At 37.3% G+C, this 25,691-nt stretch overlaps 1 pseudogene; it reads right to left on the bottom strand.

Annotated features, from left to right (window-relative positions):
- Positions 1-14,971: 14,971 nt before the first annotated feature.
- Positions 14,972-25,687, bottom strand: LOC107832621 (peroxidase A2-like; annotated as a pseudogene).
- Positions 25,688-25,691: the final 4 nt, after the last annotated feature.

The raw sequence follows: 25,691 nt of genomic DNA, 5'->3' as shown, positions 1-25,691 counted from the left end.
ATAATGATCTTGTTATCAATTAAGGACTGGATTTTGTCTTTCAAAGAACGGCATTCATCGATGGTGTGCCCTTTCATGCCGGATTGGTATGCACGGGATTTGTTTGGGTTAACCCATTGAGAAGGGTTCTCAGGGGTTGTAGCAGGGATGGGGGTAATATAACCAGTAGCTTTGAGTCTTTCATGCAACTGGTTAATGGGTTCGGCAATGGTTGTATATTGTTTTGGGGGTTTGTGATCAAAATTAGATTGAGGTCTAGGGAAGTTTTGGTGTGCAGGAGTGATTAATAGTGGGATGGTTGAGCATTATAGGTTTGGTAGACGTGAGCGGGTTGGGAGTATGTGGGTGAAGTAGGTTGATATGTAGGAGGTGGAGGTGATTTATAAGTTGGTGGTGGAGCTTGGTATGAGGGTGAGGGTGCTTGGTAGTTCGGAGTCGGCTGATATGTGAGTGGAAGTGTTGGATAAGTTTGGTATTGGATGGGAGATTTGGTCCTCTATGCAACCATTATGGCTCCCACATCCTTTTTCTTAGATACACCACCGGATTATATATCCTTATTGGTAGCCTGCAAGGCCTCGAAGTTTGTAACCATACCGCTTTTGATACCCTCTTTAATTCTTTCACCCAGTTTGATAATGTCGGAAGATTTGTGGCTTTCAATCATCGTTAATCGCTCATAGTATTGTGGGTCTTGGGTCCGGACAAAGAATTTGTTCATATGTTCCTCCTCTAAGGCAGGTCTGACCTTGGCAGCTTCGGACCTTCAGCGAGTAGCGTACTCGCAAAACGTTTCTGCAGGCTTCTTCTTTAGATTTTGAATATAGAACACATCTGGCGCATTCTCTATGTTAAACTTGAACCTGTCCATAAAGTCGGACGCCATGCTTACCCAGCTTGACCACTTTTTTGGATCTTAGTTGATGTACCAGGACAACACATCTCCTTTCAGACTCCTTATGAATAGCTTCATGCGGATTCTCTCGTCTTTCCCTACTCCAACCAGCTTGTCACAGTACGTCCTCAAATGGACCCTTGGATCACCCGTACCATAAAACATCTTGAACTTAGGAGGTTGGTACCCCTCTGGCAGCTCAACATCAGGTTGTATATAGAGATCCTCGTAGTTCAGCCCCTCAATTCCTTAACTTCCTTCAACGCCCTGAATCTGGCTAGTCAATTTCTTATGTTCCTCAGCCAGGTTTCTGATAAGCAGATCCTTTTCATCCGACTCAAGTATGCTTGATATAGGTTGGGTGGAGTGTGGCATGGTCTTCACATAGATAGGGGTGTTATGGTGGGTGTGAAAGTGGTCGTTTGTGGAGTTTTGGGGTTTCGGGATGAGTAGCGGAGTATTGTTTGGGGTATGGCAGGTGTTGCATTGGGTCTTTGGTAGAATAGTGTGATGGTGAGGAGCGGGATGATTTTGTTGCTTTGGGATATTTTGAGGCGGTGTAGGATTTTGAGTATTGGGGAAATTGATATCTGGGGTGCTGAGGAAAAATGACAGGCTTGCCTGATTCCGAACCTGCTCGAGCTCTTCTTGGAATTTTGACAGCTTTTGTTCAAGCTGGGATACATTCTCCCGATAAACCTGAGTACCATGGCCATTAGTGGCCGCAACCTGTTCAGTTGGATTCTCCTTTCTGACATTGTTCAAATCTTCAATCTTGCCGTTGTTCTTGTTTTTAATAGGACTAAGAGGAGGAGTGGGTGGAGGGCCCCTGGATTTCGTGGAATAGGATGATGTTGCCAGAGTGCACGAACTAACCTTCGGGGAAGGGAATAATAAAAACAAAAAATAAAAACAAAGGTAATCAAGTTAGTGAGGATCATAAAATGTATTGCAATATTTAAACACATAATGCGGGAATGTAAAGCGCGTCCTAATTTGGGGACCTCTTTGTGCCCGAGGTAGGCCTAGCGACAAATTGATTTGGAGAACTTAGGATGCTAAATGCCTCATTTTGTTGATAAAAATAGACGAATCCCAAATTGACACTAAATAAACAGGAAATAATAAGTCACTAATGGCCATTGACCTTATTACAATTTATAAAGCGAAAAGATAAACTCCTATCTACTTGGTCCCAGAAGGACCTTCCCCAGATTCGGCATCCTTGGCTCCGTTGAACAGCTTCCCCAACTCGCAAAGTCTCAGCAACAGGTATGCTCTGGCTAGGAGTCCGCCTTCTGTCCCTTCAGCATTTTGGCAATCTTCGACCCTTTTGAGAAACTTTCTTTCCAATTCCACTATGCCTCGCTCCAAGTATCCTAGTCGCTTGTTGGCACTGACAGCCATGTCCTTCCATTCCTCAATCAGCTTTTGGTTGGACTCCTGTATCTCGCGGTGTTCACTTTCATACTCTCGGATCCTTTTGCGCATTTGGTTGTATTTGACCTATGCCTCGGCCCTTTCATCTATAATCCTGTGACCTCGAGCAAACCCTGGCTGGCCCAGACCATCATGATTGTCTTCCAACCAACCGGAGTAGAAAGGAGCGCAACCAGCATGATACCTGTCTAGCTTGATGGTATCTCTCCCCATTATGATCTTGCAGTGCCACATATCCTGAGCTTGCACTTGTAAGGACTATCATCATTCTAGAAGTCAGCCCAAAAATGACTCATCTTGTCGACCCTGGGTATAACCTGCTTCCTACCAGCTTGTCTCACAACTCAGAGAGGGACGTAAGGATATGTTCCCCTCAGACCAATCAGTATCAGAAAAGGTGCATCTCTAGATTGGGCGATGAATTCCTCGGTCCGGAACTACTCAAACATCCATTGAACCTGTTCTTCTGCCAGATTATCAAATAGCTCGAACCATCCTTTAGCATGCTCCGATTGAGCAAACATATCGGGGACGTAATTCATTCGCTTTGGATGATGGAAAGCAATGTGATCATCCTGGTCCCTTCACTGAATTTCTTGTCGGTATTCGCCTTTTTGGAGATGCTCCATGAGCCAGAGTTGAAGTAATAAATTGCAGCCTTCGAAGTGCTTTACTCCTCATTGACACTTCTCCAAGGCTCGGTATATGTCCGCAATGATCATGGGCACGATCCTGAATGGCTACCCACCAATCCCTTCCATTAGGGTCTTAGTTACCATAGTCAGCCTGGTATGGATTCTTGCTTTCTTCATCGGAAATACGATCAACCCCAAGAAACAAAACATGAAGACGAAAATCCTACGATGAATGTGCCCCAAGGATGTGATGGGGAATTCGTCAGGGTAGGTACGGTAGGATTTGCTGTGACCATACCTTTCATACAAGTAGTCAAAAGGGATGTATGATTCCTTCAGACATGTCAATTCTGGGTTCTTCTTCAAACCCATCATTTTGAGGAAACCCTTGCCCTTGCGGTTCTTAGGCATTAACAAACTCGGAGTTTCCCACACTAGACTGGCCAATCCTCCTATATCCTCTAGCAAGGGTGTCATTTCAATGTCCCCAAAGCGGAATACAACCCTTTCACAATCCCAAAACAGTGTGCCAGCTTCTATGATCTTGTTGTTAGGTTGGATCTCCAGAAGGGATGGTAGATTTCCCAGATATTACGAGAGTTTGATCACTATAGTGAAGATCTTTCCACCAGCTTAGCAGTCTTGGGTGGATGTTGGTGACCATGTCGAATCTAGGGACTTTGTGCCTCATATTTCTGCAAAACAAATAAGGTTAGGCCCTTACCCCTGCCAGACTCTACTATTTAATACCAACAATTAGCATGAAGCATTTAGTTCTCCAAATAAATACACAGAACGTGGTGATGTCCGCTTGGGTTTAGGGAAAAACAGTGGACTTTGGACAAGGATATCTTAAAGGATCATTATATGGACAACATAACTGACCCGGCTAGGTTTGACCATGATGCATGCACAATTTGAACAGAGTAAGGTTTCTATGGGGTTTTAGACTGGTACCCTTGAGCGGACAACGCAAGGGGGAAGGCACGGAACTGTCGACTGCACCACTGATCGACTAGTTTTACCGCAAATATGCCTTTTCGAATTTAGGGGTAATGATATAGGAAGCGCGCAACCACTCATTATAAGCGTTGCTATAGTATTTGTTTGGCACGAATGGAGTATGATGTTGAGCAGGATTATGCAATAAGTAAAACATGTTGGCACGTATTTGCACGTTAAGAAAGCGATAAATACAGCAGTTTCATAATTTAAAGCAGCAATAAAGGAAAGAAACAAGAAGACATGTTAGTTTTACTTTTGAAAAGAAATTAAACGCTTAAAGGAATTAAAAAGGTAATTGCACATAACGGAGGGTACAAATTCACAAGAACAATCTGAAGTGCTAAAAGCCTAAGTATCCCCAGCAGAGTCGCCATGCTGTCGTGCCCCTTTTTCCCTCTTTGCATCGAAAGATCGGGTTTATGACATTTTGGGTATGTGACAACTCATTCCTTTTGGGAACTGGGTTTGCATTTGAAGAGTCGCCACCTAATGATTTAAGGTGCATTAGGACACCTATAGGGTTCATTTCTAAGTTTGTTTGATAACCAGAGATAGGGTAAGGGCTTGAAATTATCCTAAGAGGAAGGTGTTAGGCACCCCTCAGGATCCACTAGTGTGGTTCCCGGCCAAACAAATCTTGTGAATTTTGCACAATTAGCAGATAGACAAATATAGGCTCAAATAGTAGGGATTTACGTTTAAACACACAAGAGTTTTAAAACAATTAAAAGGCAAATTTTGAAAATGAGTTATAGTTCTACAAATACTTGAGAATATAAAAGGAGGGGGGTCCTAGGTTTATTTATAATATGGATCACATCAATGCGATACCCGACATGATACTCCTCAGAAGAGGGGATACACGTGGTATTAGCGCACCGATCATCATATCCATATCTACCCTTCCTACCCCGTTAAGGTATTAAAGCGCGGATTGGTCTCAACCTCTATCGCATGCTATTACTTGTCCTATTCCTATCAGTCCCGGAAGAATTTAGGACTACTATTCCTATAAAAGGGAGAATTTTAGGCTGACTCTTGGGTTATAAAGGTAAAAAGGCTAAGCCAACATACAAAGCACGTAGGACTGCATATTAGGGGAAAACATATAAACAAATAAGAGGCTCATGTATACCTCCACAGACAATGCACATAAATAGCATGACTTAAACACAGTTAGGGTCAGAATTTAAAGTACTAATTCAGGGGGTATTTTAATTGTTGGAGCAGACCCAAATTTATTACATAGCTCAGATAAGAAGTCTGAATCAGGTCTGCCTGCTGGTTGTAGTAGTTGCTAATTAACAAAGGCGGATTCAGTTTTATCATTACTACCTAAGGCTTGCCTAAGTGTGTATTGGTGATGTCCTATAAGCATGATGTCTATTACTGATTAGGAATGCAGTAAAGCAGTAGTTAATTTTAAAAAGGCGATTTGGATCCTATAGGCATGCTTTCTAAATCGTATTAATTAACACGAAGAGAGTGAACTATTTAATCTGATTCAGACATGCATGAGTCAAACTGATTTTAACTAGACTGATTTAGATCCTATAGGCATGATCTCTATTATAGCTAATTTTAATTCCTATAGACATGGTATCTACGTATTAAAAGCTGATTTTGGTCCTATAGGCATGGTATCTAATTGTGTGAAAGTAAAGCATGCAGAACTTGAGTTAAAACAGAGTAGATCCTATAGGCATGTTCTCTATTTTGCGTGAAAGTAAAGCATGCAAAACTTGAATTAAAACAGAACATATTCTATAGGCATGTTCTCTACCCTTCTAATAGCTAAAACATGCATAATTACCCCATCCCTTTTCACTAGCCAACTCCAATATTTGTTACAAATTACTATATACCAAATACTGAATTTATCATAAAAGTGTAAAATAAGAAGTTACAACCATAGGAAGCCTGATTCTGACTTCCTCTCTGAGTTATGGAATAAACCACCTCAAATGCCACTTGTTTCAAAGCCTTTCTCAGACCTAGGTGTGTCAAAGTTCCCTAAGGGTCTCAAGGGACCCCGGGCAGTGCTTACACCCAGGTTTGCATAACCAGATAGAGATGAGTGCAGTGTGGAAGGGCCAGCCCTTATGTATCCAAGTTCAGAGAGAGCTCAAGGGTCCCAAGGCAAGGCTCGCACAAGAGGGGCAGAACCTAGATTTTAAGAATATAGTGGAAGTGCAGAAACAGAGATTTATTTAAAACTGGGTTGAGAATAGTAAGTGGTAAGGGTGATTTGAAAACAGTTGTAATAAAACTCAAACTACACAGAATCAGCAGTTACACAAAGGGGCCAGGGGTTTTCGGATTATATTGCATGAAGCATTGGGGTCAGGTTTGGTCATGTACAGCAATAAATAATGCTGGCATGCCCACAAACCAGCCAAAGAACACAAACACATAGGGGGATATGGGGGTTTGGGATTCATAAGTTAGCAAATCACATAACAAGTGACTGACAGAGTACATACATAAGGGAAAACATTAATTTAGAAGGGGAAGGAGCAGATTACAGCATGCTTAGTAATGCAACTTGATTGCATAAACATAAGGCAGGCAAGAGTGAGGGAAAACTGAAACTGCTAAAGAAACATGTTGTTGTTGATTCTTGAAGATTAACTAGGTCATACCAGTAGAGAAGCAAAGTGCCGAAAGAAAGAAATAAGCAAGATTCCACAGTCTAGCTTTGGCTTTCAACCGGCTAGACAAAGCAGTAGCAAAAGTAGTAGAAGAGAAAAGAGAGAAATTTTTGAGTGTAAGTGTGTGTTCTTGAACTCAATTGTTCGTGTGTTTGAAAGAAAAAGGTTGCAGGATATTTATAGCTTTTGAAAACGAGTGAAAAGTAAGGTAATAAGTAAAGTCTTAACATGGAAACAATCACAAGTCAGAATCAATTAACACAAGTGATTCCCTTTAATTAAGGAATCACTGCTTAATGGATACTAACAGTGATTACTTAAGGAAAGAAATCAGCTTGATACAGATTGATTATTGCCATATAAGGGGTAGTAAAAGCATGAAGTAAACAATCAAGTCTAAGTACAAAATATGCTTATTTTGGGAAAAGATTCAGCAAGGTAAAACATCACAGTAAAGGGAAAGGAATCAATTAATTTTAAACAGGCGAGTGAAATTAGGTTTCATAAAAGAAAAGCTTTTGTAATCAGTCACAAGGTCAAGATCAAACAAGAAATATACTTTAGTATATAAATAGAGTGAACAGAAGCATCAGACATGCAAGACCAAATACATTGGCAAAAGAGATAACACAAACATACAGTAGTGGAAGAAATAAGCTAGGATTCAGTAGTAAGGAAAATATTCGAAGCACAGCAGTCAAGTAGGTCAAGTAGTCACATAAAATCAACAATGAAGAAGAACATAGTAGCAGGTAAAGAGAGTCAAAAAAAGGTAAAGGTCTCACAGTAGAAATAGGTGAGAAAACCCCCTTTAAGAAATTAGGGCTTCGACAGTTGTCGAGTTTGAGAGATGAAAAGAACTCAAATCAGATAAGTCAAACAAGGAGAAGAGAGTCAGAAACAAAGAACTTAAAATAAGCATACAATTTCAGAACTCGGATAGGACAAAGAGGGAACTAGGGTTTTCAGCTTGCTGAAATAGATAGAAGAACAACATGAGCAAGTCGTTTTAAACATAGAAAAATCACAAACAACATTAAAATCTGAGAAGAGATCTTTTGAAAAACTTAAAGGAAAACCTTAATCGTCGGAAAATGAAGAGTCGTTTTGAAAGAAAAGTTGAAGAACCTTCAAGAAAACACTTAAGAAATTCATAGCAAGCACATATCTATGGTAGATCTAAAAAATGAAAGATCTTAAAGATTAGGGTTTCGGAAAACCCAGAAAAGGTGAGAAAGACCTTGAAAGTCACTGATCTAACCAGGAGAGTCAAGGATCTGCCTTGAAAGGCCATGAATGACCGGAGAAAGGTCATGGATGGCCTGAGAAAGGCCATGAACAGAAGTCGAGCAAGGACTGGACCAAATCCCTTCGAGGTCTAGCCATGAAACCACAGAAACAAACACCCAAGAGCCATAGGAGGCTGATACACACCTCCAATAGCCATGAGAGGCCATGGATTAGGGGGTTAAGGCGAATTATGGTGAAATTAGATGGCGGTGGCTAAGGTTCCTGAGGGGTTTCAGAGAGAGTTGAGAGAATAGGGATTCAAGGGCGGAGTTTGGTGAAGAATGAGGTAGGTTTAGGGGTCTTTTGAGTTTAATTATGGAAGGGCGAATGGTGGGCGTTGATCTAAATGATCAACGGCCTGTATTCAAAAGGGTAGGTAGGGGAATCCAGGTTGGGTCGTTTAATTGGGTTAGGGGTCGGGTTTAAATGAAATTGGGCCGGGGAAATTGGGTTTAATTTGGGGTCGCATTTAGGCTAAAATTGAAATGTAATTGGGCTATTATTTAAATAGACAATTTTCCCCTTTTAAAATTATAAAAAATAGTAAATTAATTTCTAGAAATAAATTGAAAGCACTAAAATAATTTATAACATATAATTAACTATTTAAAAATACTGGACTTAATTTTATGAATATAAAATACAATTGAATCTTAAAAGGGCTAATATTGCAATTATATGCAATTTAGCTTTAAAATACTAAATAAATTTGTAAAAATATGCAAAAAAAATTACCTTAGCTATATTTTAGTATAAATATAAAATTCCAACAAATGAATTACCAAAATAATAATTTTAAAAATAATTATTGGGTTTTTTATGGATAAAAGAGGGAAATAAATTGATTTGAAAACCTTTAAAAATTATGAAAAAATAATAAAACACTTGGACATATGCATATATATGCTATTTTGAAGGTATTTTGCATATTGAAAATATATAGGAAAAAATTGGGTATCAACAACGGGCTCACAATGTCATGAAACTAGCCCGAATATGATGATATGATGTATCAATAAATAACAACAGAGACTAAGATATGATATGAAATGAATGAATATGACTGAGTATGAAATATCAATGAAACTAGTAAGTCAACAACAATAAACGACCACTATGCATCCCAACAGTACCAACATATAGCCTAAACATGATCTCTAGCATGATTAACAGCTCAATTATTTTATCACATGGTGAAAACACAGATATCAACAAGATAGGACCGCTATACAGTGCCATGGAATCGACCAAGTCACAATTCTCACGGTGCATGCCCGCACGCTCGTCACTTGGCATGTGTGTCACCTCAACACCAATCACATAACACATAATTTGCGGTTTCGAACCCTCAGAACCAAGTTTAGAAGTGTTACTTACCTCAATCTGAGCAAAACTCTACTCCAACATGCCTTTGCCTTGTAAATCGGCCTCCAAATTACCCAAATCTAGCCACAAGGAGTACAATACAATCAATACGAGCTAAAGGAATCAATTCTACAAGAAATTGTGAAGCTATAATTCAAAAATCTGAAATTGTGTCAATGCCTCCCCCCTCCAGGACCACATCTCCAAATCTAACAAAAGTCACAAAACCCGAAAGCCTATTTAACCACGAGTATAACCATACCAAATTTATAAAAATTCGGCCTTAAATCTCCACTCAAATTCCAAAAATTAACTCTCCAAATCCCTAGCATCAAACCCCCAATTTTCACCTCAAAATCTCACAAACTAGGTAGGAATCAATAGGGAACAATATTATTAAATAAAAATGAACACAAGGAATTTACCTCAAGAATCCCTTTCGAAAATCCTCTCAAAAAATCTCCAAAATCTGAGTTCAAAATGTTAGAAATGGTGAAAAAGCTCGGAACCCTCGCTTAAATAGGTTCTGCCCAGGCATTCCTGCACCTGTGGAGCCTGGGTTCGCACCTGCGCGTATGCTTTTACGGAAAAACCAGCGCTTCTGCGAAGCCACTAACCCAGTTGCCTCCCATTCTGCAACACCTAGCCCGCATCTGCACAATCCCAGGTGCGAAAACCCATCACACCTGCGACCTCTGCTGACTCCCTTCTACTCCGCACCTGCGGTCCACTTGCCGCACCTGCGGCATCGCACCTACTGCCAAAACCCTCGTAGGTGCGATCACACTAGCAGACACCAAACTTCAGCAGTTCCTCAAATTCAATTCCAAGTCCGTTAACCATCCAAAATTAATCCGAGGCCTCCAGGACCTCAACCAAATATACCAACAAGACCTAAAACACGATACGAACTTAGTCGAGTGTTCAAATCACCTCAAATAACATCAAAACACGAATCGCACCCCAATTCAAGCCTAATGAAGTTTGAAATTTCCAAATTCTTCAAACGACGTCGAAACCTATGAAATCACGTCCGATTGACCTCAAATTTTGCACACAAGTCACAAATGATACCACGAACCTACTTCAACTTCCGAAAATCCAATCCGACCCCTATATTAAAAAGTCCACTCCCGGTCAGACTTTTCAAAATTTCAACTTTCGTCATTTCAAGCCTAATTCTGATATGGACCTCCAAATCATAATCCGGACACGCTCCTAAGTCCAAAATCAATCAACGGAGCTAACGGAATCGTCAAAACTCAAATTCGGGGTCATTTACATATAAGTCAATATTCTGTCAACTTTTTCAACTTAAGCTTTTAATTATGAGACTAAGTTTCTTATTTCATTTCGAAATCTCTCCGGACCCGAATCAACTAACTCGGTAAGTCATATAACAATTATAAAGCACAAAAGGAGCAGTAAATGGGGGAATGGGCTACAACACTCCAAACGATCGATCGGGTCGTTACACTGCCTACTTCTGATTATTCTTGTGATATATGTCTTTTGGGAAGACAAACTAGATTACTTTTCAGAGTGAGTCAAATTTAAATAAAAAGGATATTTTTCCTATTCATTTAGATACTTAGGAAACCTACAAGGTTTCCACTTATAATGGATATAAGTATTTTTTTCATTATTGTAGATGATTTTAGTAGCGCAACATGGACATACTTGTTGGCTATTAAAAGTAATGTTTTTAGTGTCAACAATATTTTTTAAGAATGATTGAGAGACAATTTAATATGAAAGGTATAATAATTAGATCAGATGATGCATTGGAATTGGGGAAAGGATTTGCCAGTTCAGAATTTTTATCATCTCAAGGAATTTTATATCAAAATAGGGTGTTGTCACCGCTCAACATAATGGGGTGGTTGAAAGGAAAAATGGGCATTTATTAAATATAATAAGGGGATGTTCCAATCTAAAGTTCCTACCAGTTATTAGGGTGAATGTGTGCTGACAACTACATACCTAATTAACAGAATTCCTTCTAGGGCTTTTAAAGGAAAGTCGCCATATCAAGTGATTTTTAGAGAACTTCCTAAGTATGCACACTTGAGAAGTTTTGGGTACCTAGGCTACGCATTCACTTTGGCACAAAACAAGAAAAGGTTTGAGCTAAGGGCTAAGGAATGCGTAGTTCTAGGGTATCCTCAAGGAGGGAAGAAGTATAAACTCTTGGAACTAGACACTACAAAGATCATAGTGTCTAGAAATGTGCATTTTCATGAAGCTACTTTTCCTTTTGCCAACCATGTGGAGAAACCTCAATCTCTCTTTCCTAGTTCACTTGATACAATTCAACCTAATGATCAGAATCTCACTCTACCATCCTCGCCCAATCACACCACTAGCCCTTAGAACAGTCCTATCCCTAGTCCAGCAAAGCAGTCTTTCACCCATTCAGAACTGCCCAATTATCTCTCATCATAATTAGAACAATCCAGTTCCTTTTTCATATCCTACTAGTTAGAAAATCAGAAGGAGTAAGTAAGATGCCTGAATATCTAAAAGATTATGTTTTTAACATCTATCTCACAGATGTTTATTCAACTAGTCTTGGGCAACCTATACGACTTTTCATTTTGTCTTTTGATGCACTCTCACTTCACAACCAACAATGGTTAAATTTCATTATAAATGCAACTGAACCTATTAGTTTCACCCCAAGCTTCACTTCATCTAGGCTGGAAGAAAGCCATGGAATCAGAGATGAAAGCTTTACAAGCAAACCAAACCTAGAAAGTGATAGATTTACCACCAAGTAAAAAAGCTTTACGTGGTAAGTGTGTTTACAAGGTAAAGCATAATACAGATGAATCAGTTGATAGACTAAAGGCAAGATTAATAATAAGGAGTGATATTCATAGAGAAGGCATTGAGTACAATGAGACCTTCTCCTAGTGGTCAAAATAACTGCAATTAGATGCTTACTAGCTATTGCAGTCAAGAAGGATTGGCTTATCTCTCAGTTAGATGTTAACGATGCCTTTTTGTATTGGGATCTACAGAAAAAGTTCCATATGAAGTTCTATGCAGTCTTGCGCCCTCATAATCCTAATCTTTTGTACATATCAAAGAGGAATTTGTATGGTTTGAAGCAAGCCTCCGAGAAATAGTATGTCAGGCTTGTTGGTTCTTTAAGTTACGAAGGTTATTGTTCTTCACTAAATGATTACTCTTTATTCCTCAAAAAAATATGTGACCTTATAACTATTATGGCAGTATATGTGGATCATATTTTTATAACAGAAAATCATCCTAAAGAACTCACAGAGTTGAAGGGCTTTCTATATGCAAAATTTTGCATTAAGGATCTTAGAGGATTACACTATTTTTTTAGGAATGTAAATATTGAGATAAAAACATGTGATTATTCTGAGTTAAAGAAAATTTACCTTAGACTTACTTATAGAGTTCGATTGCAGTCATCTGACTTCAGCTTCCTCAACTCTTGATCCTTGTTCGAAATTGTCTATTAATTTAGGTACACTGCTTGTTGATCCCATCATATGGAGACGACTTATTGGAAAACTCAATTACCTCACACATACAGGGCCTGACCTTTCTTTTGTTGTCCTGATTTTGAACTGATACATGCAGAGTCGTTGTGTGAGTCATTTTTCTGTTGGTCTTTGAGTATTGAGTTATTTACGAACAGTTCCAGAATATGAATTATTCTTAAATGCAGCCCCTTCGTTTTTACTGGTTGCTTATTGCGATTATGACAGGACATAATGTCTATATTCTCGATGATCAGTGAGTGTATTTTCATCAGTTTGGGGGGGGGGTCACCCATCTTGTGAAAGTTCAAAAAATGACCCTATATTTCTCTTTCGTCGGCAGAAGCTGAGTATAGATCTATGCGGAAGGTTACTACTGAGCTGACTTGGTTGGCTAGCCAGGTGGCTATTAATATCTCTTGTAACCCTATTTTTCATGAATGCACAAAATATGTCAAATTAGACTGCAACTTTGTGCGACAACAATTGCTATCAGGGCTAATTTCACTTCCCTGCGGCCCTTCAGTATTACAATTTGCGAATATTTTAACCAAACCTTTGGCTGGGCCATCTCACATATCCATCATTTGCAAGTTGTGTGTCACTTCTTTCCCCTCCAACTTGAGGTGTGTTTGGGGGGAGGTGTATAGAATCACAATGTTTTTTCGATTCTCATTGTGGATTTGACAAAGGAGACAAAGTTGTGGAGGCTATGGATTCCCACAGAGAAGGGTTGAAGAAGAAAGCTTCATGTGCATCGGATCAGAAGGGTAAAGTAATGTCCAAATATTTGGACCCTATATCTCTCGGTCAAACTCAGTCTTCTCAGATAAAGACTGAAATACGTAGAGCAATCGTGATGATAAATGATTTTTACGATGGTTGAATTATGACCGTCCAGATATAACATAGGCCAGCTGTGTTGAAGGAATATTCTAGAAGTTGCCTGCATGTGTGAATTTCTTGCCACGTAGGAAGAATATTACTCCCTCTGTTTTAACTTTTGTAAACCTATTTGATTGGGTACGAAATTTAAGAAAAGAGATAAGACTTTTAAACTTATGGTGTAAAAGAAGGCACATAAATTTTGTGTGGATATAAATTATTGCATAAAGGTAAATTGTTCCCAAATAAGAAAAAGGGTCATTTTTTTGGCACCAAGTAAAAAAGAAATAGGTTCACATAAATCGAAACGGAGGGAGTAGTTAGTTATATTTGTTATATTGTAGTGAATAGAAATAGGACAAGTGTAACTATAGTAGTTTCTTTTCTTATTTCTTTTACAACATATACTTGTATAAAGCCAACGGCACGGTATAGAATCAATACAACGAGAAAGAAAACTTTCTGAAATTCCATTCTCTAAATTCAATAGGGCCCCTTTCTCTACGTGCATTTTTTTAAGCAAATATACCGCTAAGTTGGTTGGTTAGTGGTGTTTTTTATTAATAATAATCAAATGAAAAATACAAAATGTCTCTAGGGGTCTTACAAAATGAAGAAAATTAACGAAGGAGTGTATATCAAACCGATTACCATCTCTGTGCATTTGCTTTACACAACACGTCTTTTTTTTTTTTTTTTGCTTTACACAATTTGCTACATGGGTTTTCTCTTTGTTTTAATGTCGTCCAATTTAAAAATACGGTGAAAATCATTTTCTGAGTTTGACCCCAAATTTGTTTAAAAATTTGTATATTTTTTCTACATATTTGAATTAAAATCATGATCCAAATTTCTAATTCTCACTTTGAAAAATAAAGTTATTATTAGATCGGAAAAGTAATAAAAGAAAAGGGGTTGTGGTGAGGCTGAATCTAATGAGCTTAAAGTATTTTAATTAAAATATTAGTTTTCCTAGTTTCTTTGTCCTTTCCATAAGTCATCTTAACCAAATGTTAAATATTTTGGCCAGAGAGATAGGATTGATTGTACAAGTGTTATGCTAAATGTATCATATCCCACTAACTATACAATATTAAAATATATCTAATCACCATTTACTATGTGTTAGACTAGTGTTCGTTCATATCCAGCGATTATACGTTTAATTAATTTAAGTTACACACATCGTGTAATTCAACCTATGTTAGTAACCGGCTATTTGTATAGTTTTATTAGAGCACTTCGGTACATGAAAATTGCGGAATGAATCTCCTTATATAGTTGAAATAATCTAAACAAAGCTTGCTTTAATTGACTCTCTTACAATCTGATCTAATTTCTCCATTGGTCCCTGTTAATGGACTAATATTTCCCATATTAATCATTGACTGCACAAAGCTCTGAAAGAAGGCATTTTGGCTACTGCTAAATGTGTTAACAATGGAAACTGTTGCTGCACCAGCTGTTGAAAATAACTCTTGATCTGACTGCAGAAGACCTTGTTTATTCTGCAAATTAGCAAAATAATTATTGTCAAAACTATCGGAGGTTGTAGGATCAAGGTTAGCCAAGGCTGTGGCACTTCCATTTTGAGGACATATTTGCCTTAGGTTGGCCAAATAAGTTGTGTTTAAGGTAGGGTCAGGATTTCCTGTGCCATTGAAATTGTTAAGGCGGGCACTGAATACGCGACATTGTGCACGTCCAAACGTGTGTGCACCTAAAACAATAGAAAACAAAAACGATATCTTTAGTCGATAAAATTGTGACCAGCGCCGGCTGGAGCCTAATGCCACTACTAAGACAATGGCCTTAGGCCCCGGAATACTTAGGGCCCCAAAAATTATAAACAATATGTATAATATAACAACAACAACAACAACAATAACATACTCAGTATTATTTCACACTGTGAGGTCTGAGAAGGGTAATGTGTACGCAGACCTTGATAAGTAACTACTAAAATTTGTTCTTAGCATTGAATGACTCTTGAAGCATAGTAGTTATTACAGTATTATTTATTTCAACTTATATTTAGAATTAAAAGTGTTAAGAGAAACAGTATAAGTAGAAGAATACTCTAATTGACAAATTCAATCAGATAAAAAGTATTAATTCAATTACCGTTAACAATTTTTATATCAATTGTCTCGGTTGAAAAAATATTCAAAACTAAATCAATAAAGTTCAGCATGATAACACAAGAGATTAAACAAATTGAACATTACCAATAATTAAAACTGACTATAATTTCTTTATATGTTGATAAATTATAAGAGTAAAAAAAATAAGTAAAAAAATTTAAGGCCTCATTTTTTTTGTTTTCGCCTTAGACCCCATATTATTTCGAGCCCCCCTCTATATGACTAGTGAGAGAATCAGGAATTAATTCAAGCAAGAGGATTTTAGAAAGGGATATTGATACAAAACGAGAAATTTGAACCTATGCCTAGAGTATTTTTGAACTCCTTTGCCGCTATATATAAGGGGGAAAAGTTCATTGTTGGCCTATTTATCGCAGTATGATTTGTCAATGAACGGGATTTAATTGAAGTCCTTGTATCCACACGTAGCTTTGCCCATGTCTATTTCATAGAGCGGATGATTTATATAGTCAACCTAAATTGCTTATGATTAATTAGTTGATAGTAGTATATACTATATACTATAGGATTTAACTTATGTAGAATAATAATGTACATAATGTTTACACTATTAGTATTTTAGCCTATTGTAATAGGTAATATGTCTTACTTTCTCGTTTTAGGTAACCTTAGTTTAAATTTTTTAGTATATACATATATGGTATGTATTTCATTGACGCATTTATAGGTAGTAGCAAGGTAGAACAGTATTTACCGGATAAGGCGAGTAGATCAGTAGGGTTAAGGCCAACAATAGAAAACTTTGCAGTAATGTTGTTTATGCCTTCAAAAGGAGAAGGAATAGAAGTATTAGCTAATGCTTAATTTGCTGTTCTGCTGTCTATTCTCCCTAACAATACATTCCATGAAGGCCCGCCTGCCTGCGCGCGCCCCGGCCATAAAAAAGAATTATCAGAAAAAGCTTGATTCATAATTTGGAAATATATCGCGTTTAATTTGGAAAATATTTGGTTGAAGTTGAAAACAGAGTTTTTGAAGTTAAAAATTAAAAAGAGTAGGATAAGTGAATAATCTGAGACCAGAGAAACTGAGGCTTCAGCAGCAAGAGTTAGCACAGGAGACAACACCAGGGCAAGACTTCTCACTAGCAATCTTAATATTATCAACAACATTGAAACCCCTTATGGAATTACCATTTGGAGCTGCATCTTTCTCACTTTTTATATTGGCTGTTGCATTATTATCCAACAATATTGAAGCATCACAGCCCTGATCATTCACATGCAAAAGGAAAAAACGATTAGTCGCGTCAAAACCATAAAACTAGTTCAAGATAGTACCAATAAGTAGTGAGAGATTCAGAATTTAAACATTGAGAGAATGAGTTCTAAGATGTATATACTAATACTGTATATGAGTTCACGTATTTATTCTAACTCGCAAACTCATGATTGGATCCATCACTGTCAGTAAGAAAGAACTAAAAATGGACACGAAATATTGGCAACATTACATTAACAAAACAATCATGGAAATGGAGTCGAATGAGGCTAGCGCCAATACGTGCATCAGATTGCAAAGCTAGCTGAATAACATTTCGGACAATGTTGGAAACATTTGGACATGTATATGAATAAAAATTGGCATTCAACGTCTGAGCATTTTATTTGGAGAAGCTGAAAACTACAAGCAAAATGCATACTGCTAAGGAATTTAAAGAAGACCAAGAAGAAAAAGAAGCCATTTATGTTTTATTTTCTTGTATAGCAGAGAAAGATATGAAGCTAGATAATGTTTTGCTTCTTTTCAACTGGCTCAATAGCTAGAGACCTGCGCACTCAATATATATATATAGAAAAATTATTTAACTTGGATACATTAACGGTGTTGACAACAACAACAACAATTGTACCTCAATTCCAAACAAGTTGGGGTCGACCTATTATATGAATCCTTACTGACCATGTTTTTCCCACTAAAATTCATTTCACGCCAGCATTATATATATTGACATTGTGTTTTAACATGTTTTTCACTAGTGGATTATATTGGGTTGTTGTTGTGTTTTAATATTGTAACATGCCTTATTTTTTAGGTTACTAAAATTTCATTTTTAAGGACGAATACCTATAGTTATTTTTAGGCAACTAAATCAGAGACGGAACATAATTTGAAATTTATAGGTTATGAACTTGCCAACGTACTCATATCACGTCTTAGTTATTAAGTTCGGAATTAAAATATTTATACATATGAAATAATTTTCTAATGCAAATATAAGGTATATGCAAAAGATATTGCTTCGTCTGAACCCATAAGTAAAACTATAACTCAATAATGTATAAGTTGTTTTACGCTGTCAAAACATCGGAAAAAAGTTTCTTGCTTTAGTTTCATCCTTTTATCTTGACAATTTCAGACGTTATACTCAAAAAAAAAAAAAAAGAAATTGGTGATCTTAGGATGTTATTGCTTTCTCTATAAGTACTATATCTCTCGTGATACTAATGCAACTACTGTTCCTACGATATTTGTTGTGTTGTTAACCAATATTGGCAAGAAAACAAATGTACTATACTAATTATTAGAAAAATGAGACTTATTCAACATTAAGTAACATCTTAACAGCCTCTTCAAATTTTAAATTTTATGAACAAGTAACCATCAATTTGAAAGTCTCAACTTTTTAGCATAAAGTATTGAAAGATTTTCCTTATAGGAAAATCAAAATGTGAACTTTCTTGGTTCCTTCCGACCTTAAACCTTTTCCCTGATGATTCTAACGCGGGAAAGATTATCACCTTTACATGGTTGGATTGGACATTACTGAAAGTAAGATTAAGTTAAAAGGATAGATTTGTAATTCACAGTTTTAATTACCCTATTTGGGTAATGAATGATTACCCTACAAGCTCACGTGTACGCTCTGTGTATACTTTTATAGTTTAAAAGTAAATTTGTTTCTAATTGCTTAGTTTTGTCTGATCCCAAACACTTTAATGATCGGTTAAAAAGGAGAAAAGAAAAAAGAGGGAAAAAACTTTTTCTGCCTAGAATTGAATTGTTTCTAGTTTTGGAGGTCTTAAGCTTAACCATGATTAAATAATGAGCTACATATGAAGGACCTTCTCATGCACTCAATAAACAAACAATGTTGTAATTAAATGGAATATTAGACAATGAAGTGTTAAACCTCAGAGCTTAAGTCGCACCAACATTTTGGAGATTAGGGTTTGGACGCTTTGTTGAAGCTTAACCATGCAAGTTTGAAACTTAACTATTCCATATAATTTCCCAATGAAAACATTGACGTTAAGATGTGTCGTATTATGAAGCAAAAAAAAGTTCATTACAGTTTACGCGCTAAAAGATGATTAGTACCATTAAGTGATTTAACTTTAACGGAAGCTAGCTTAGCTTCTTCGTTCCCAAGTCATGACTTAGAATCTTAATCTATACAACACAATAGGTAGAAGAAATTAATCCTCCAATTCCAACATTCAACTATACCCAATTTATTATTCCTGGCAAGCCCTAGTTCATAAGACCCATTCAAGAACTATATGGTTTCTTTCTCATACAAATGATATTTCTCAACTCAAACTGACCCCAAAGATCCATCTAATACTTATATTTGAACATTGGTAGAGATATTTACCTTTTGAGGCCAAAACCCTAGCTCTAGATCTGGGTAAGGATTCTTGGATCTTGGAATAGAATCCTATGGATTTGATCTATAAATATTGTTAGAATATCATCAAATGATGTTTGATGCCCAAAATTTCACCATAAATGCTTAGTGTATTGATGAGAGATGCTCTTCCTTTTCTCTAAAAATTGAAGACCAAGTCAAAATAAAAAATTTACTCCCTTTGAACACCCCTTTAAAGACCCAAAAAGAAAAAATGGAGGCTTGCGAAGCCTCCCGCATAGGCTACGCATGATGCTTATGTAGGGAGAGAACCTTTCCCCCATCTTGCTGATAATTTTGTTTTTGCCTACGCAAGGTTGCGTAGCATATGCAGACCTATGCAAAGCTGCGTAACTTACGCAAGATGAGAAATATTCCTCCCCTCAACCGGCAGCTTCTATTTTTGCCTACGCAAGGCTTCATAGACTACCCATGGGTAAATCATTGAAGATTGAACTCTCTCTCTCTCTAAGCTCCAATCTACTTTCTTAGCTTAAACTAATCCATATTAATTATGATAGTAAAGTTATGGGACTTTACATTCTTCCCTACTTAGATTAGCCTTTATTACACATGAAATGGAGTTGTACATGTTAAGCACATGCCAAACTCCATAAGGCCCTCAAATTTAACCAACTCCTTTTTTTTCAGAAACTTTTGCCAGAGTTACTTTATACTAAGGCCTATCCACCTGCCAGCGAACAAAAGAGACCACACCAAGAACGATATGTACAAGTCATATAAAGCAGCATAGTAATGTACACCACTAAACATCTCATCCTTTCCTTCTCCACATCATCAACTTGCATAAATTCTCCAAGCCTTAGAGACACTAATACATGAACTCATCATACATAATGTAAAAAAATAAAAATAAAAATAAAAATAAAAATAAAAATAAAAATAATAATAATATATAAGAGAAGAAAACTCTAATTATCTTTATATACTTCCATCTTGTTCATGAAACAACTAAGGATATCTTTTTTCATGTCTTCTTCCGCTTCCTAAGTTGCATCTTTGACATGTTTATTTCTCCATAATACCTTAATGGAGGCAATTTTCTTAGTTCACCGAACTTGCCTATCAAGAATGGCAATAGGAACTTCTTCGTAAGTCGGGCCTTTATTAATTTTACTAGTCTCTGTAGGTAATGTCACGACCTCAATCTCCCATCGTAGGATGTTGTGATGGCACCTAGTCTCAAAGAATAGGTAAGCCTAATATACATGAAGAAATAACGGAAATAAAAATTGAACTTCAAATTTAAAACCAACCAGCTATCAAAACAGAATCTCCACAATACATCTGACAATAACTCCCCAAAATTTTGTGAGATTAAGTCATAAGCTCTACACGTGTATATAGAATATCCCGAATACATCACTATCTAAATAAAGAGTATGCAACAGAATACAAGGACAGAGGGTGATTCCGAGGCCTGCGAACGCCAGCAGGTATATCTTGAAGTCTCCGATCTGAAAGTTCAACTCACTGGTGCCTAGACTAGTATGAGGTACCTGGATCTGCACAAAAAGATGTGCAGAAGCGTAGTATGAGTACATCACAATGGTACCCAGTAAGTATCAAGCCTAACCTCGGTAGAGTAGTGACAAGGTCAGGTCAAGACACCTACTGGAATAAATAAAGAAGCTGAACAGGTATGGTACAGTATAAAGATAGAAACAAGGAAATGATATAATGAAGAAATACAACAAGATAAGCTATACTGAAATTAAGGCAATAAAGGCATCAAGGGTGGAACACATAATACGAACACCAAGGAAACGATGCAGATAAACACAATTGATGTAAATGAAGGACAACAACAAGAATTGTGTCCGAGGTACTGCCTCATATCTCATTTCACAATCACAAGCACAATCTTTCTTTATATCATCGCGGGAGCCTTATATTTAGTTTTGAAAATTATTTTTCTGAAATAGCTACCCGCGTTTTAGCGCGTGGCTTCAAGTAGTTCTCCTACTAGCAACATGCGTATCAAGCCCACCTTACCTCACTGCATGTGTATCAACCCATATCCTTATATCACCACATGTGTATCAATATCACAACTCGCACCAAATACCACAACTTGCCAAAAGAATCAGCAATAATAATGTTTCCACAACAAATAGCCCATGCTCAACCACAATGTGTACAAGAATCTCGGCAATGTCAACTAAAAGTGAATAACTCAACAAGAATTGTATTTCAACAATTTACAACTTTGCCTCAATGTGATCACGGCTTTTATAACTTCAACACCAAAACTCAATAATAAGATATTCCCCGAAATAATAACTTCAAGTAAAGTAACTCAACAGTCAAATAATTAACAAGGCAATAAGGAAATAGTAACTTCAACTAAGCAAGTAAGGGCAAATAAAAAGTAAGAGATGGGACAAGTATTACCAATGTCAAATAAAGCATACAATGATGGATTAACGATGATGGATATAACATATTATGACAATTCGATTAAAGGCATGAAAAGAATCTATAAAGCTTAAATCGGTGAATTAACAGATATAACTCGTTTATCCACTCGCCACCTTGCTTACCCGATTTTCACATACCATAAATGACACAAAATAACTCTAATTCTAAAGGTAATACCCTCACACAAAGTTAGGCAAGATACTTACTTCAAACAAGCTAACTCAATCCACTAGTAAGCCTTTTATTCGAATATCCAACTCTGAACGGCTTGAATCTAGCCAAAATAACTTTATACCATAAATAGAAATCATATGAAACTATTCCGGATAATAAAGTTGTAATCTTTAAAGAAAATCAAAAATTCAACTCAAAAAGTCAACCTTGGGCTCGCATCTCGGAACTCGACCAAACTTACAAAATTCGAACACACATTCAATAACGAGTCCAACTATACTAAAATTATTCAATTCCAACCTAAATTGACCTTCAAATCCTCAAAATATAGCTTATGAATTTTTCACTAATTTTTCCAATTTTTTCAACTCAAAACACGTGTTAAATGGTAAAAATAATGATGGATACCTATATAATAATCAAATTCGAGTTAAAATCATTTACCCTGATAAACTCTTTGAAAATCTCTCTCTAAATTGCCCAAAACTGAGGTCCCTAACTCAAAAGATGAAAAATGGGAACTAACCCTCGATCGACCCCTTTTATGCCTAGTAGATCCGCTTCTGCGGACCAATAGCCACATCTGCGACTCCGCACCTACGAAAATTCCACTGTAGGTGCAACTTTCACTTAAGCCCAGGAAAATCTGCTTATGCGAACATAAACGTGCATCTGCACGGACATAGGAGTGCTTCTATGCACACGCTCCTGCGGATAGTGTCTGCTTCTACGACTTTAGGAAATACTTGCCCTAACCACATCTACTACCAGTTCCACCGCACATGCGGGCTCGTAGATGCGGAAATCTCCTCTTTGCGGTCACAGCCAAGCCCTTAGAACTTTGCTTCTACGATAAGCCAACCGCACCAGCAGTTAAGCCCACCGCAGGTGTGATGACACCAGATTTTAGCAGCCTTCAACAATCAACAAGTCCAAAAATGATCCTGATTTTAATACGATTTACACCCGGAGGCCCTGGACCCCATCCGAACATATCAACAAGTTCCAAAACACATAGCTAACATGCTCGAGGCCTAAAATCACATCAAACAACATCGATTCCATAATTCGAAACCCAATTTAAACCTATTGAAACCATGAACATCCAACTTCCAAAACTAATGTCAATTCATACCAAACCAACTCCGATTGACATCAAATTTTTCACACAAGTCATAAATGATACAACAGACCTATTTTAACTTTCAAAATCGGAATCCAAACCCGATATCAGTAAAGTCAAATTTTGATCAAATTTCTCTGCCTTCCAAACCTTCAACTTTCTAACTTTCGCCAATTCAAGCCAAAAACGACCTACGAACCTTCCAATAAATATCCAAACACGCTCCTAAGTTCATAATCACCATACAAAGCTATTAGAACAATAAAAAACCCATTTCGGAGTTGTTTGCACAAAAGACAAACTCCGATTAACTCTTTTAATTTAAGCTTCCAACTTTGGGACTAAGTGTCCCATTTCACTCCGAAACTCACCTAAAATGAATAACCATAGTATAACATAGAGGAAACAACAAATAGGGGAATGGGACTAGAATACTCAAAACGACCGGCCGGGTCATTACAGGTAAAGCCCAGTTGGGTCACCTATCAATTTTTCAACATAGACACATGGAAATGAGATGTATGGAGGACACCTCTTTGATGTAAAGTGTATCGGCTACTTGGCCAAATAAATTTGATATTCTATAAGGCCCAATGTACCTTGGACTTAATTTTTCCTTCTTCCCAAATTGCACTACACTTTTCATGGGAAAGCCTTTCTAGAACACTCAATCATCTTCTTTAAACTCTAAATCTCTTTGTTGAACATCCTAATAGGACTTTTGGCGATTTTGAGCGGCCTTTAATCGATATTTGATTATTTTAACTTTTTCCATAGCTTGGTGAACAAGGTTGGGACCTATCATTTCCGTTTCACCAACTTCAAACCACCCAACAAGAGATCTGCACCTCCTCCCAAACAAAGCTTTGAAGGGACCCATCTGAATAGTCGCGTGATAGTTATTATTATAAGCAAACTCAATATGTGAAAAGTGATTATCCCAACTACCTTTGAAGTCAAGAACACATGCTCGCAACATATCTTTGAGCGCCTGAATTGTCTGCTCGACCTGCATGTCAGTCTGTGGATGGAAAGCTTGCTAAGGTTGACTTGAGTACACAAACTCTTTTGAAACTTTTGCCAGAAGTTAGCTGTAAATTACGCACCTTTATCAGAGATAATAGAAATTGGAGCACCGTGCAACTTGAATATTTTTTTTGATGTATAACTAAGCATACTACTCTGTAATGTCAGTAGTCTTCACGAGTAAAAAGTGTGTTGACTTCGTAGGTTGATCAATAATCATCTAAATTGAGTCAAACTTACGAAACAAGCGAGGTTGACCTACTAAAAAGTCCATTCTATCATTTCCCACTTCCAAGTCGAGATCTCTATGTTCTGAACTAAGCCTCTAGGCCTTTGGTGATCAGCTTTTACAAAATCATCTATATTCTTCTTCATATCATTCCACCAATAAATCTCCTTGAGATCATGATACATTTTTGTGGAACCAAATGTATAGAGCTCCTCGAGTTGTGTGCCTCAATCCTGATTCTCTCTCTAAGCCCATTAACATTAGGAACACACAATCGACCTTGGTGCCTCACCATACCATCATTCACCCCAAGTTCAAAAGTCGTAGTTTTGTTATCATGAATTATTTCCTTCAATACACCAAGTAAAGAGCATCATATAGCTTTTCCTTTACCTATATCACTAGAGAAGAATCAACCCTGTTTTGCACAACCACATTACCTTCAACAGAGTCTATGAGTCAAACTCCCAAACTTGCTAATCAGTGAACCTCTTTCACCATTGGTCTTTTGGATTCATCCAAGTAAGCCAAACTCCTCATGGACCTCCGGCTGAGAGCATCGACTATAATGTTAGCCTTTCCCAGATGATAGAGAATGTTGATATCGTAATATTTGAGTAGCTCAAGCCATCTTTTTTGACTCAAGTTCAACTCTCTTTTCTTAAAGATGTATTAGAAACTTTTATGGCCCGTGAATATATCAACATGAACACTAGATAAATGATAACGCGAAATCTTCAATGCAAAAACCACCACTGCAAGCTCCAAATCGTGAGTCGGGTAATTCTTTTCATGGGATCTTAAGTTTCCTGGAAGTATAAGCAACAACCTTATCATGTTGCATTAGGACACATCCTAGACCTATTCCTGACGCATCACAATATACCACAAATCCATCCGAACCAACTAGGTCAACACTAGTGATGTGGTAAAAAAACTCTTCTCACAAGCATCTGACCATTGGAACTTAGCCGCCTTTTGGGTCAACTTGGTCAATGGAGAAGCAAGAAAAGAAAACCCTTCCACAAACCTTTTATAGTTACCATCCAAACCCAAAAAACTACAAATCTCCATTGGCGTTGTAGGTCTTGGCCAATTCTTTAGGCTTTTATCTTTTGGGGATCAATTTTAATCCCTCCACTAGAGACCGCATGGCCCAAGAAATCCACAAACTCAGGACAAAACTCACACTTTGAAAATTTTGCATATAACTCATTATC

This window comes from Nicotiana tabacum, chromosome 5 (genome assembly GCF_000715075.1).
Source record: "Nicotiana tabacum cultivar K326 chromosome 5, ASM71507v2, whole genome shotgun sequence".
Lineage (NCBI taxonomy): Eukaryota > Viridiplantae > Streptophyta > Magnoliopsida > Solanales > Solanaceae > Nicotiana > Nicotiana tabacum.
Note: the sequence above shows the minus strand (reverse complement) of the source record. Positions and strands in the feature narration are given on the sequence as shown.